General features: G+C 32.6%; 1 long non-coding RNA gene across 1 annotated transcript in view; it reads left to right on the forward strand.

The window, feature by feature from the left end:
• Positions 1 to 14,039, forward strand: part of LOC131819572 (uncharacterized) — a 91,623-nt gene extending 77,584 nt beyond the window's left edge. The window contains exon 5 of the long non-coding RNA XR_009349243.1: positions 13,865 to 14,039. This is a non-coding gene — a long non-coding RNA (uncharacterized LOC131819572). The remainder of the gene's footprint in view (positions 1 to 13,864) is intronic.
• The last annotated feature ends 2,287 nt before the right edge of the window (positions 14,040 to 16,326 follow it).

Consider the following 16,326-nt stretch of genomic DNA (forward strand, 5'->3'; position numbering starts at 1 on the left):
CTGCCCTGCCAACACTTTGATTTTAGCCCAGTGAGATCCATGTTGGATTTCAAACCTGTATAAATATAAATAATATATATTACATATTTTTATGTATAAATATATTATATATATTTCATTTACATATTTATTATGTATATATTTATCCTATATGCTTTATGTAAATATATAAAATATATAATATATAGTCATATATAATATATAATTTATATAACTTACATATAATATATAATTTATATAATAGATAATTATATATAGTTATATAGTATGTAATATACAATATATATATCTGTGAATAATATATCTGTGTTGCTTTAAGCTACTAAGTCCATCATGATTTATTATTCTAGCAATAGACATCTAAGTAACAGCAACTATAAGCAATATATATAATATACAGATAAATCTATGGTAAATGTAAGAAATACAAATTAAATATTATAGATATATATATTATGTATGTGTATATATATTATACTTATATTCAATAATAGCTCACCTTGCTAAAGCGAGCAAGTCATCCAAACATGAAACAATTGGAAGGTAATAGAAATTACTGTGTAAGCAAGTGCTAACTTGTGCGATTTAGAGAAAATATAAGACTTCAGAGAAGGATGTGTTTGAGTATCAGTATGAGCGCATGGAATTAGATAAGACTTCTTAAGGAGAGAATTGCAGGATTATATGCAAGATGTGATTAAGAATTCCTTGATAATATTGACCATGAAGAATAGCTGAAATTACATAACACAATAAAAAAAAAGAATAACTGGAATTAAAGAAAATTTGGAATTCTCATCTTTTTGTAATTCTTTCAGATCATAGATGAAGTTTTTTGTTTTTCTTTTTTTAAATTTTTTTGGCTTGTTGTTGGGTTTTGTTGGTTTGTTTTTTCTTTTTTCAAAATAGACAGCTTGCTTTGATTGATGGTGAGGCCCTGGAGATCTGGGATAGAATTCGAGACCTTATTTGGCCTCAGAAGGAAATGGTGCCATGGTATATTAAGGTCCCAGAGAAGAGTAAGACTTCCCACACTTAGTTTTTATATTACCACAGCTGATATTTAGCTCATGCCAGTTGATAAAATATGGAACTATAGTAAACAATATAAACTATTCAGGCTGATAAAAAGTGACTCTCTAACTCCACAAATATCTCACTATTACCTTGGCTACTTTGATTCTACCATGGGACCCTGAATTATCCCTAATTTAGCAACTATGGAACTAATGTGCAGTAGCCATACTGGTTGCTTTATTGAATAAAGGTAGGGTGTTAGACTAGATGATTTTTTCAAGGTCTGTTTGAATCCTATGTTTATGTAGTACCTAGAACAAACAGAATATATATACTTGGTTAAAGGAATATATTAATTTATGTTTATAGATGTAATGTATTCTGAATAAAATGGAAAAGTAGCTGTATTAAAATTTAGTTCTTAGGAAAAGCCTGTTAATCACCATCATGGAAAAGCTGTTGGTATAAACACTTAATAAGATGCTTAGCAATGACCTCACAACAGTAGCAGGAGTTGGCAGATGCATGCCATTCAGTTTTCTCAGGCCAAATAGTACAGTTTCTTGGCACACTTTGAAAAAATTCTAAAAATGGCATTTTCCATGTGTAAAGCAATGAGAATGGAATGTCTTTTCTGTTACCACCATATATAGAAGGAATCTGGAGTTTCTTACAAACATGTAAGTTTTGTTGTAGTAGCTAGACACAATACCAACATACGGCGGCTAGAGAAACAGACATTTAGAGTTATCTTATGTAAGAGAATTAAAAAAATGAAAAACATTTCATTAGCAGTCATGCTGGGAGAATGTATGACTGTATTTAAGTCATGACCATATAAAAACAATTACTAAGGAAATGGCACCATATTCAGGTACAGCTGCTGTTCTCATTTATGCTTTTATCTATGAGGTCATGGTTGACTTGTTGAACTAGCCAAAACTGGACATTTTCTGTAGAAAGCAAATAGGTTGCCAGAAATTATTCTGTAAGAACAATTCCCTCTATGTCTCCCAAGCCTATGCAAAATTACATATTTCATATGTTTATCCCAGTCTTCACCTAGATTATCTATTTTACCTGAAATCTTTGTGCAATCTGGGCACTGAGCCAGTTGAATAAGTCTAGGATCTATGATATAGATCTTGCTTTTAAGGAAAATTAAACAAAATACCAGAAATGAGAATAACCCCGAATTTTATTGCTTAGTTATACTCTGCCATTAATGATATTTAAATTGCATTGTTGCTAAATCTAGACCTAAAATTTCTTTACTACTTTTTATCAAAGTTCTTCTGGGCTTGGCAATATGTTAAACTTCAAATTTGAGTAAAAAACGAACATATACAATCCAAGAGCATAGAATGGTCTTCCATCTTTTTGTGTCTTCTTCATTTCTTCCATGAGTGTTCTGTAGTTCCTCAAGTACAGATCCTTTACCTCTTTGGTTAGGTTTTTCCCAGGTATATTATGGTTCTTGATGCTATAGTAAATGGAATCGATTCTCTAATTTCCCATTCTGTGTTTTCACTGTTAGTGTATAAGAAAGCAACTGATTTCTGTACATTGATTTTTGTATCCTGCCACATTACTGAATTGCTGTATGAGTTCTAGTTGTTTGGGGGTGGAGTATTTGGGTTTTCCATATAAAATATCATGTCATCTGCAAAAAGAGAGAGTTTGACTTCTTCATTGCCAATTTGGATACATTTTATTTCTCTTTGTTTTCTGATTGCTGTACTCGAGGAACTATAGAACACTCATGAAAGAAATTGAAAAAGACACAAAAAGAGTGTGAGTTCTTTATAGATTTTGGATACTAGCCCTTTGTCTGTAGTGTCATTTGAGAATATTTTCTCCCATTCTATAGGTTGTCTCTTTGTTTTGGTGACTGTTTCCATTGCTGTGCAGAAGCTTTTAATCTTGATGAAGTCCCAATAGTTGATTTTCACTTTTGTTTCCTTCGCCTTTGGACACATATTTTGAAAGAAGTTGCTGTGGCCAATGTATAAGAGGTTACTGCCTATGTTCTCCTCTAGGATTTTTTTTTTTTTAGTGATTATTTTTTTTTAATAATTTTTTATTTTTTATAAACATATATTTTTATCCCCAGGGGTACAGGTCTGTGAATCACCAGATCTCCTCTAGGATTTTAATGGATTCCTGTCTCACAGTGAAGTCTTTCATCCATTTTGAGTTTATCTTTGTGTATGGTGTAATACAATGGTTGAGTTTCATTCTTCTGTATGTAGCTGTCCAATTTTCTCAGCACCATTTATTGAAGAGACTGTCTTTTTCCCACTGGATATTTTTTCCTGCTTTGTTGAAGATGATTTGACCATAGAGTTGAGGGTCTATATCTGGGCTCTCTGCTCTGTTCCTTCGGTCTATGTGTCTGTTTTTGTGCCAGTACCACACTGTCTTGATGATCAGAGCTTTGTAATATAGCTTGAAATCAGGCAACATGATGCCCCAGCTTTGTTTTTCTTTTTCAACATTTCCTTGGCGATTCAGGGTCTTTTCTAGTTCCATACAAATTTTAGGATTGTTTGTTCCAGCACTTTGAAAAATGTCAATGGAATTTTGATTGGGATGACACTAAAAGTATAGAGTTGGCACTGAAAATATAGATTGCTCTGGGCAGTATAGACATTTTAATGTTTATTCTTCCAATCCATGAGCATGGAATGTTTTTCCATCTTTTTGTGTCTTCAATTTCTTTCATGAATGTTCTGAAGTTCCTCAAGTACAGATCCTTTACTTCTTTGGTTAGGTTTATTCCAAGGTATCTTACAGTTTTTGGTGCTATTGTAAATGGAATCAGTTCTCTAATTTCCCTTCCTATAGTTTCATTGTTAGTGTATAAGAAAGCAACTAATTGGGGAGCCTGGGTGGCTCAGTGGTTTAAAGCCTCTGCCTTCAGCTCAGGTCATGATCTCAGGGTCCTGGGATCAAGCCCCACATTGGGCTCTCTGCTCAGTGGGGAACCTGCTTCCCTTCCTCTCTCACTGCCTGCCTCTCTGCCTATTTGTGATTTCTGTTGGTCAGATGAATAAATTTTAAAAAATCTTAAAAAAAAAGATAGCAACTAATTTCTGTACATTGATTTTGTATCCTTCCACATTACTGAATTGCTGTATGAGTTCTAGTAGTTTGAGGGAGTCTTTTGGGTTTTCCATGTAAGATATCATGTAACCTGGGAAGAGTGAGTTTGACATATTCTTTATCAATCTGAATACTTTTCATTTCTTTTTGTTGTCTGATTGTTGTTGCTAGGACTTCTAGTACTGTGTTAAACAATAGTGTCAAAGGTGGACATCCCTGTCATGTTCCTGAACAAAATGGGAAAGCTCTCAGCTTTTCCCCATTGAGAATGATTTTACTCTGGGTTTTTCATAGATAGATTTTATGAAGTTGAGGAATGTTTCCTCCATCCCTATACATTGAAGAGTTTTATTAAGAAAAGAATGCTGTATTTTGTCAAATGCTTTTTTGGCATCAAATGAGAGGACTATGTGGTTCTTCTCTCTTCTCTTATTGATTTGTTCTATCACACTGATTGATTTGTGAGGGTTGAACCACCCTTGCATCCCAGGGGTAAATCCCACCTGGTCTTTTGGTGGATAATTTTTTTAATGTACTGTTGGATCTTATTAGCTAGGATCTTGTTGGGAATCTTGGCACCCATATTCATCAGGGATATTGGTCTGTAATTCTCCTTTTTGATGGTTTTTTTTCTGTTTTGGGAACCAAGGTAATGCTGGCTTCATAGAAAGAGTCTGGAAGTTTTCCTTCTGTTTCTATTTTTGAAACAGCTTCAGGAGAATAGGTATTTTTCTTTCTTTGAAATGTTTGGTAAAATTCCCCTGGGAATTCATCAAGTCCTGGACTCTTGTTTTTTGGGAGGTTTTTGATCACTGTTTCAATCTCGTTACTAGATATTGGTCTAGTCATTTCAATTTCTTCCTGTTTCAGTCTTGGTTATAGGTTATAGAATTCCAGGAATGCATCCATTTCTTCTAGGTTGCTTCACTTATTGGTGTATAACTGTTGATGACTGTTTCTGTTTCCTTAGTGTTAGTAGTTTGGCAGTTTCTTATAAAACTAAACATACTCTTACTGCTTTATGGTCTAACAATTACACGCTTGGTATTTATCCAAATGAGATGGAACCTTATGTCCACACAAGAATCTGCATATGAATCTTTATAAGTAGCTTTATTCATAATTGCCAAAACTTGGAAGAAACTAAGATGTCCTTCAGTAAGTGAATAGATAATTAAACTGTAGTACATTCAGGAAATGAGATATTATTTTGTGCTTAAAAGAAATGAGCTATAGGGGCACCTGGGTGGCTCAGTGGGTTAAAGCCTCTGCCTTTGGCTCAGGTCATGATCCTGAGGTCCTGGGATCGAGCCCCGAATCAGGCTCTCTGCTTGGTGGGGAGCCTGCTTCCTCCTCTCTCTCTGCCTGCCTCTCTGCCTACTTGTGATCTCTGTCTGTCAAATAAATAAATAAATAAATACATCTAAAAAAAAAAAGAGCTATAAAGCTACGTAAACATATGGAATTTTAATCTAATAAAGAAAGGAAGTGGAATAGAGAAGGGCTACATAAAAATTATTTATTTCTATTACACTATTGATCTAAAAAAATAACTCTTTATAGCAATAATAGTAGCAATGTATTAGGTACTTATAGCATATGTATAGGTAAAATGAATGACATCACTGTCACAAGGGATGAGAGGAAGGAATTGGAAATACCCTGTTAATAAGTTGTCTTCACTACATATGAAGTGGTACCATATTATTTGAAAATGAATTTAGATTATATAAAAATATATATTTTAGACTCTAGGGAGACCAGATATTTTTAAGAAGTATAACTGACACATTAAAATAGAAGGTAAAATGGACTCATGTAAAAATGTTCAATTAAAACCAGAGAAGCCAGAAAATGGAAAAACAATAAAAAATTTCCAAGAATAGAAAACAGTTACAAACATGGTAGATGTTGTTCAGCTGTACCAATACCTACTTTAAATGTAAAATGGTTTATATATACCAATTAGAAGAGATTATCAGAGTGTATACAAAAAAAAAAAAAAAAAACAACCAAACCACCCAAGTATATGTTGTCTACACTAATCTCACTTTAAATATAAAGATTCATACAGGATAAAATGAAAGATACAGGTACAGATATGCCATGCTAACATCATTAATCAAAAGAAAATTTAATAACCTCAGACAAAGCAGATTTCAGAATATTATCAGTCATAAAAAGGTTTGAAGTGGCAGGGGTGGGAGGTTGGGGGAACCAGGTGGTAGGTATTAGAGAGGGCACGGATTGCATGGAGCACTGGGTGTGGTACAAAAATAATGAATACTGTTATGCTGAAAATAAATAAAAGAAAAAAAAAGGACACTGCATTATGCGAAAGGGGTCAATTTTCCAAGAAAACATATTAAGCCTAAATGCATTCATCTAACAAAAAAGCATGAAAATAAATGACACCAAAGCTGATGGAACTTAAAGGAAAGCAGACAAAACCACTATTAAAGTTAGAATTTCAACACATTTCTTTCCGTTATTAATAGATAAAGTAGGCAAAATAATCAGTAAGAATATAATGACAGCACCATGAATCAAACGGATTTAATTCGCATTTCTAGAACACTCCATCCAACAGAAGAATACATTCTTCTCAGACTCAAATGGTATATTCACCAAAATAGATTGCATTCTAGATTATAACACATACCAAAACAAATTTAAAAGAACAGAAATCATAAATAGTACATGATCTATCAGAACAAGATGAAAATGGGCTGGATATCAATAATAGAAATATAGCAGAAAAATCCCCCAATATTTGGAAATTAAATAGCACCTTTTTAAATAATCCACATAAAGTAGAAAGTTTAAGAGAAATTTTAAAATATTCTGAAATAAAAGAAAATGAAAATACACCTTATCAAAATCTGTGCTATGCAGCAGTAGCAATGATTGGAGGGAAATTTATAGCATTAAATGCCTATTTCAGAAAAGAAGAAAAATCTCAAATCAATAACTGAAGTTTCCATATTAAGAAACTGGAGATAGAAAAGCAGAAATCAATGAAATTGGAAAGAGGAAAATGATAGAGAAAATCAGCAACAACAATAACAATGAAGATGGCTCTTTAAAGAGCCATAAATTCATGAAACTCTAGTCAGTTTATTAAGAAAAAGAGAAAATACACAATTTACCACTATTGGAAATAAAGTCATCACTACTTATCTCATGGACATTAAAAGAATAATAAAGGAATGTTATGAGAAACTCTATGTCCTCAAATTTGAAAACATAATTGAAATGGACCAATTCCTTAGAAATTATATGTTTATAAAAAATAAAAAAAAAAAAAAAAAAAAAAAAAAACTACCAAAACTCACACAAGAATATCTATCAAAGAAACTACATCAATAATTAATAACCTTCCAAAAATAAAACACTAGAGGGCAAATAATACATTAAATGTTAATATAAACATAAAATAAAAAAAAATAAAAATAAAGCACCAGATGATTTCACTGATACACAGAATTAAACAGTTGATCTCACAGAAGCAGAGAATAGAATGGTGATTGTCAAAGGCCAAGAGGTTGAGGCAAATGGAGAAATGTTGGTGAAATGGTACAAAGTTTCAGTTATTCTGGATAGATAAATTCTGGAGATCTAATGTTCAGTATGATTCAGTATAGGTAATAAAATTGTACTGTATACTTAAAAATTTTGCTAAGATGGTAGATCTTAAGTGTTCTTACCACAGAAGAAAAATACTATGTGAAATGATAAATATGTTAATGAGGTTGATTACTGTAATTTCACAATGCATACATATATCAAAATATCAGGTTGTATACTTTAAATATATAGAATTTTGGTTAATTATACCTCAATTTAAAAATAAGATAAAATAGAGCATCAGGCGCAGATCGTGTCAGTGGTGAATTCTACTAAACATTTAAAAAAGAAGTAACAGAAACTGTCTCTGGTTTCTTCCAAAACATAGAAACAGAAGAAACATTTCCTAACTCATTCTAGGAGGTCAGTATTACTCTGTAACAAAATCCAGATCAAGATATTGCAAAAAAAAAAAAAAAAGACAAACAAACAGAAAGACAACTACAGACCAACATCTCTCATAAGTACAAATAAAAAAAAACTCCTAACAAATTTAATCCAGTAGTATAAAAAATATAACATAATGACCTGGTGGGATTTATTCCAGGTATACTGGAATGATTCAATATTTTATAGATTATATTTATATATAGATTTATATTTACATATATTATATATAAAATATATATTTATATATATTTATATTTATATATAGGTTTATAGATTATATTCAGTCAATATAATCTACATATTGACTAGCTTTAGAAGAAAATACATATATTAATTTATGCAGAAAAAAAGCCATTTGACAAATTCCAACATTCATGATAAAAAAATCTCTCATGTTGCATTTCTACTCAAAATATACAAAGCCTCTTAAAATTCAACAATAAGAAACAAAAAACTCAAAAATTGGGCAAAATATCTGAACAGACACCTTATAAAAATATACAGATGACAAATAAGCATGTGGGAAAATGCTAAATATCATATGTACATTGAAATAGTAATGAGAAATGTCAGATACCATTACACACTTATTAGAACGGCTTCAAAAGAAAAGAACTGCCAACTTCTCGCTAGGATGCAGAGCACGAGAAACTCTCATTCACTGCTTGTGGGGAAAAAAATGGTATGGTCACTCTGGAAGACAGTTTGGCAGTTTCTTATAAAACTAAATACACTCTTAACATTCGATCCAGAAATCACACTTCCAAGTACTTACCCACCTGATTTGGAAACTTAGGCTACCAACAATCTGAATATGAATGTTTCTAACAATTTAATTCCTAATACCAAAAACTGGAAGCAAACAATATGCTCTTCAGTAGGTTAATGGATAGCAAACTATGATTATTCATACAATGGAATCCTATTCTTCAATAAGGAGTGAGCTATTGAGTCATAAAAAGACATGAATGAACTTCAAATGCATATTGATAAATGAAAGATTTAGTCTGAAAAATGCTGCAGACTTTACAATTCAATTTATATGACATTCTGGGAAAGAAAAAACTATAGAGACAGCAAACAAATCAGTCATGTAAGAAACTTGGTTTTGGGTGAGGGTGTTAAATAGGTAAAGCACAGAGAATTTTTTTAGGATGGTGAAACTCTTCTATATAATGATGTTATGGTGGCTCTCTGATACTTTATATTTACAAAACCCATAGCACTTTACAGCAGAATGAGCAAACCTTAATATATGCAGATTTTTAAAAAATCACATACAGGTTAAATGATCCCTGCATAAAATTCTGTGACAATAAAAAAATCTAACTATATTACAAATATATGAACTAACCTCATGGAAGGAGTATATGAAAAAATTGTTCATTTCAGTAACCTGGAAAACAAATGGAGTCTGTAAGACTAAAAGCAAAAGGAACTTCACGTAAGTAATGAACTCTATCTAGTTCATAAAGTTGTTTCCTACAGGGTTATGGCTTAACAGACTGACACCACTACACATGTGAACTGCACTTGAACAGTTAAGTAAATGAATGGTGGGTGTTGGGCGTCAGGTTTATCACTGTTGGAATGGAAGGTTTTAGACAAGCAAAAGGAGAAGGCTTCAATGACCCCTGTGGTAATTGATTGGTCAGAGACATTAGTATGAACTCATGCTCAGCAATTTTCATAAAGATAAATAATAAAGGAGGTAGATTATTATTAAGCCTCATGAATAGTTGTTAACAAAATGTTTCTATAATTTGAATCTAAATATGATAGAGTACTATGAGGCAAACAATTGTAAAACAAAAAAAATTTTTTTAAATGCTTTAAAAGAGAAATCTACTTTGTAGGGCTATTTCAGCTTCTTTTTCTTACCATTTTCTTATGATACAGACTATAGGCTTACATCTAATGTAAAGGTTTTTTTTTTTTTTAAGATTTTATTTATTTATTTGACAGAGATCACAAGCAGGCAGAGAGGCAGGCAGAGGCAGGCAGAGAAAGAGGAAGCAGGTTCCCTGCTGAGCAGAGAGCCAGATGCAGGGCTCAATCCAAGGATCCTGGGATCTTGACCCAAGCGGAAGGCCGAGGCTTTAACCCACGGAGCCACCCAGGCACCCCCTGATGTAAAGATCTTTTCTGAAAACTTAGGTCTATTATGCTTACTTCTTTGATAGTAAAATTGTATTTCTAGGTGACTTAGATGAACAGTAATTTTAATACTTTCTACATAGACAAAAATTTAAATATAAGCTATAAATATTTATAGCTATATAAATACATGTTAGTATGTATGCATACATTTCTTTACTATTAGCTGAAAGTGCCTAGAAGCAAGACATCCTAGTAGCAACAAACATATTAGTGCTCAGATTTTGGTTTCTAGTACTATTTTCTAATAAAAAAAATCGGGCTTCTTGGATAAATGGTTTATATAGAACTGAAGCATAAATACATATGAACTTGGAGCATTTTGTAGAGTCAAAAAGTATTTAAACACATACACATTCACATACAATGATGTGGGTATATCAAAGAGACATAGCAGCCAACTGAAAGACCTTCCAATAACCAAAGCTGGAACAAGTTTAGGAATAAATAAGTAATATTATATTTTTTCAACATTTTGAGGAACCTCCATGCTGTTTTCCAGAGTGGCTGCACCAGCTTGCATTCCCACCAACAGTGGAGGAGGGTTCCCCTTTCTCCACATCCTCACCAGCATCTGTCATTTCCTGACTTGTTGATTTTAGCCACATTGGGGAGTGCTGTGAAGTGTGTAAACCTGGTGATTCACAGACCTGTACCCCTGGGGATAAAAATATATGTTTATAAAAAATAAAAAATTAAAAAAAATTTAAAAAAAATAAAAAATTAAAAAAATAAGTAATATTATATAATAACCTAAACTATAAAATAAATATCTCTGAGTCCTCACTGATATATAAATAATTGAATAAACAAATAAATAAATAAGACAAATCTCCCATCCAGTAGAGTTGCAAATTATTGTAGATACTCCACCATCAAGAAAGTGGAGTGTAACTCTTTACTCCTTAAATATGGGTTACTCATAATGACTTCTTTTCAAAGAGAGAATATAGAAAGGCAGAAAAAGGAGTACCTTTGTTGTTGAGAAACACTACTTCAGGTCACCAAGGTCAACATTGACAGTGATAAATCATGTTGATAGTATGTACCTTTGATGTGATGTGGTGACACTGACACTTTACTTCCGTGGCCTTCTTAAAAACCTAGACCCTCAGCCTAGTCATAAGAAGAAACACAGAAAAAAATTCCATAAAAGACTTCCCTACTCTTCAAAACTGTCAATGTCAAAAAAACAAGTAAATAAAAACAACCTGTCAATGTCATCAAAAACAAGGAAAATCTGGGAAAGTATCACAGTCAAGAGGAGCCCAAGGAGATGTGATGACTAACTAAATATAATATGGTATCCTATATGAGATACTAGAATATAAAAAGACCATTAGGTAAGAATTAAGGAAATCTAACTAAAAATATAAACTTTAGTTAATACTTATGTATCCATTAGTCCCTTAAATGTGACCAGTATTTTATACTAATGTAAGATGTTACTAACAAGGGTAATAGTGATTGATATTCTTTCACAACTTTTTTTAATCCAAATATATTCTAAATAAAATGATCAATAAATTTTTAAATTTATAGATAAAACAACTTAAATTTTAGATGTACACATCTATAAGAGACCTTATACATCAACTATTCCAACTTCCTCTTTTTACAACATAGAAAACTGACACCAGAGGTCATGATTAAGTCAAGTCCACACAAGTCTAGAACCCTTGTCTCTACTACTCAACTTTGCCATTATGCCTGTTCCCACTGGGAAATTTCAGTTTCTTCAAAATTCAAAGTGTACAACTCATTAATATTAATAAATATGTAAGATGTCTATAACATATTTTATAAATCCTTTTAACATAACATGTTAACTTGAATTTTTCCTAATGTATGTTTTGTCAAGTGTGTTGGGTTCAAGGAAAGCCATAAGTGCTTAAAAATCATGATCTCAGTATTACTCATAAGAGAACCATTTATTCAGAGTAATGGTAATCATAAGTTATGCTGCCCTCTGAGTCAATCTTCTCCAGGAATAACTTTGCAAAACAAGCCTGACTTTCAGAATAGCCTTTTAGCTAAAGAGAAGAGTGTTCAAAAAATATCCTGTGCTTTTTTTCCTGTTAGAAAAATAAACATCCTAGGAAATTATAACCCAAAGGAGTTACATGAATTCCTTATAGTAATATATTAAGTCAATGGCATAATTCCTTGTTAATCCATCTAGTTTATATTTCTAAATTCTGTATATGTCATAATCATACTAAAATAACTCAAATATGATTCTACAACATAAAATAAAATTGAATATATTAGAACCCAAGAAATAAAAGAGATCTTTATTGAGGGCCTCACAGGAAAACAGGCAGCATGCCTTCTCTTAATATTTTCTCTAATGCCTACTTTGACATCTTTCATTAAATATTTTGAAAAGTTTTGTTTCCAGAAATAAAAGTAATGAAATGATAGGATACCTTGTAGGACCTACAGAAATATTAAATCTATTTTGCTAGGTTAGTCAGTATGTAAAGCATTCAATATCACTCAGTTATTTTCATCCATCTGTTCAATATTCAGGAAAGTGGCCTTTCTAATCATCCTTTTCTCCATGAAAAGAAACAAAGTGAAAAACTCAGCAATTTTCATAAAGATAAATAATATAGGAGGTAGATTATTATTAAGCCTCATCAACAGTTGTTAACAAAATGTTTATATAACTTGAATCTAAATATGATAGAGTACTATTAGGCAAACAATTGTAAAACAAAAACAATCTTTTTTTTTAAATGCTTTAAAAGAGAAACCAACTTTGTAGGGCTATTTCAGCTTCTGCTTTTCTTTACATTTTCTTATGATACAGACTCTATAGGCTTACATCTGATGTAAAGATCTTTTAAGAAAACTTAGGTCTATTATGTTCACTTCTTTGACAATAAAACTATATTTCTAGGTGACTTAGATGAACAGTAATTTTAATACTTTCTAAACAAAAAAAAAATTAAGAGCCAAACCTCAGAGTCCTAAGTCTTCAATATTTTTTCTGGCTCTTTATGAAATCAATAAAATACTGGTTCGTTTTTCCCCATAAGTGGTCTTTCTATTAACATTATTCACTGATTTGCTTGCTTTTTTTCCTGTCTCCTAGAATTCCTGATTATTCTATCACCTTTTAGATTATTCTACTAATACCAAACCAGTTATATTATTTTCTCCTTTTAATTTTTTTTCATGGCTTAAACTAGACACAATTTCCTTTGTAGACTTCATTCTTTTTTCATACCAGGACCTTCTTCCCCTTCTTTAATTCAGCAAATCAACTTATAATCATATGGAGTTCATATTACACATTCAGTTTAAGGATTTAAAATAACACACAAGTATACTAAATTTTATTTTAATTTTGTTCAAATTAATTTTTTTTTAGTATATGTGCTGCCAAAGTGAGCACAATTGCTCAACTTAATTTTTAAGCTGCATAGGCCAATTCTTGTAAAATGTGTGAAAATCTGGTTCATTATAATTTCATGAGTGAAAAAATGGCCTTAATAAACTTATACCATATTGGAAAGGAGATGCCCTAAAAATGACATGCACTGCTTTTTCCATATCATAGGGGCTGACTGACAATGCTGAATACTCCTGAAATTGCCAGCTTGCTAGGTAATAAAACTAAAAGAATGCTGCACATGGTCAGGCTGACCAAAAAGATTGATGGTGAGGTATTAAGTTGTTTTCTCTTTTCTTCCAAAAGCTGATGTAAAGTAGCAACTGAAAATACAACATAGCATTTTCCTTCCTCCTATCACTCCCTAAAGTAAAGTTTCCAAAAACTAGAACATGTTTGACTTGCTTGTAAATTATTTAAAGCCAAAATCAATCATTCATATGTTCTGCAATGATGTGTGTGCATACATGTAAATGCACACACATAATATTACACAACTAGTTTAGGTAAAATAAAAACTCACCAAAATCTTCTTCCTGTGATGCAATACCAATCTATTTATTTTATTTATTATTTTTTTTAAAGTAGGTTCAATGCCCAGCTCAGAGCCCAATGCAGATCTTGAACTCATGATCCTGAGATCACCTGAACTGAGATCAAGAGTCAAATGGTTAACCAACAGAACCCCCTGGTGTTCCCCAAAATAATCTATTAAAGAAAGAAGCCAAATATAAATTAATTACTTTTATCATAAACATCTATTGACTATTTTACACTTTATACATTATTATTTTTCTGGGAATATAAGGATTAAGGAAAATTTTTTCAACTTAAGAAACATAAAATGTAGTTGAACACAGGAGCTGACATGGGCTTCAATTAATATATTATAGGATGGAGAATAAGCGACTAAGAGAAGTATGAGGAAAGGGTTGTGGCAGCTTGGATGGAAGAGTTTCCCGTGTGTGTGTGTGTGTGTGTGTGTGTGTGTGTGTGTTGACAATCTGAGGGAAAAATTTTAGCTGACTCTTGAAAGTTCACTAAAATTAGAACACATGAAAATGGTAACATAAAGACATTTTCTGGGGGCACCTGGGTGGCTCAGGGGGTTAAGCCGCTGCCTTCGGCTCAGGTCATGATTCCAGGGTCCTGGGATCAAGCCCCGCATCATGCTCTCTGCTCAGCAGGGAGCCTGCTTCCTCCTCTCTCTCTCTGCTGGCATCTCTGCCTACTTGTGATCATTCTCTGTCAAATAAATAAAATCCTTAAAAAAAATAAAGGCATTTTCTGACACTTAATAGAGCATGGAGGAATGGTTGAAAAAAAATACATATATGAAACACATTAAGGAATTGAAATTTGCCAAGAGGGTTGAAATTAAATGGAATGGTGGAAAGTAGAGTTGAGAAGACAAATAGGTCAGATCATTTAGGAGTATGAATTTGTAAGCAATGAAACTAAGTACTCTTCTGTAGGCAATGGGAAGTCAATAATGATTTTATGATAAAGGAGTAACCTAACTGCAGTCAGCATCAGGAGGACAACCTTGACAACAGAGTATAAGAACGGAAGTGAGGACTCATACAAGACACTGAGTATGCTTTATTTATTTATTTATTTATTTATTTATTTATTTATTTTTTCAATTGGCAATGAGAGAGAGAGAGAGAAGAGGGCAGAGACTTGGTTAGAGAACCAAGAAGATTTTTATCATCTTTCATTTGGGTTGAAAGATATAAGGTCACTATTGGCCCAAATGTAAGAAGGAAAGATTTAGGAGAGGACACCATGAAGCAGAGATAGTAATAATTCTCTCTTAAAGGAACCACATATGCATGCAAGATTCTCCAAGATGGAGGAAGGGAAAAGAATTGATGTTTCGATGTTGGTGACAATGCCTCTGAATTCTCCCACCGCTCTTGGGTGAGTCTCTAGATGGAGGTGGGGGCTGAGAATGACCTAAAACCACCTTAATTCTCTGAAGAATTCTGAGGGTCAGAAGTCTTTGGAAAAATTTCTCATGTCAGAGTCATGTATTAATGATAGATTAGGAATGACAAAGTCTAGTATCTTGGTCAGAGAGAAATGTGTTATCCACATCCTGAATCCTCTGAGTCCTGAAGCCTAAGTGTCCCTGGAAAGCAGCTGAACCTTCCCCAGCTGAACTGTCTCTATCAGAGACTTAAGAAGTTAGCTAAGGAGATAGCACAGTGGAAAATGGAGTGAACATTTAAAGACTATGATTGGGTCACAGATACCACAGCAAAACAAATGGGATGAACACTATGACTAGACTCTATGGTTTCTGCTGACTAACTTCTGTCCCTCTCTAAAGACCACTACCTCTCTCTGTGGTGTTCACATTTCCAAAGGAAAATAAATTATTTGTTCAAATGGAATTTAAGTGTAAATATTATTGAAAGGTAGAATCTGAGAAATAAGAGACCCATGTAAAAAAAAGTTTTTTCAACACATAAACTGTCACAATGTAATCCATAAGACAGTGAAATACATTTTGTAAACAGGTAACAGAAGTGAAAATACAGATAAGGGTGGCCCACCGGATAAAGAGACAAGTGATACATGCTGAGGAAGTCACTAAGGGTTGCATTAAATTGTCCATGTGAGCC

Source organism: Mustela lutreola, chromosome 1, assembly GCF_030435805.1.
Source record: "Mustela lutreola isolate mMusLut2 chromosome 1, mMusLut2.pri, whole genome shotgun sequence".
Classification (NCBI taxonomy): domain Eukaryota; kingdom Metazoa; phylum Chordata; class Mammalia; order Carnivora; family Mustelidae; genus Mustela; species Mustela lutreola.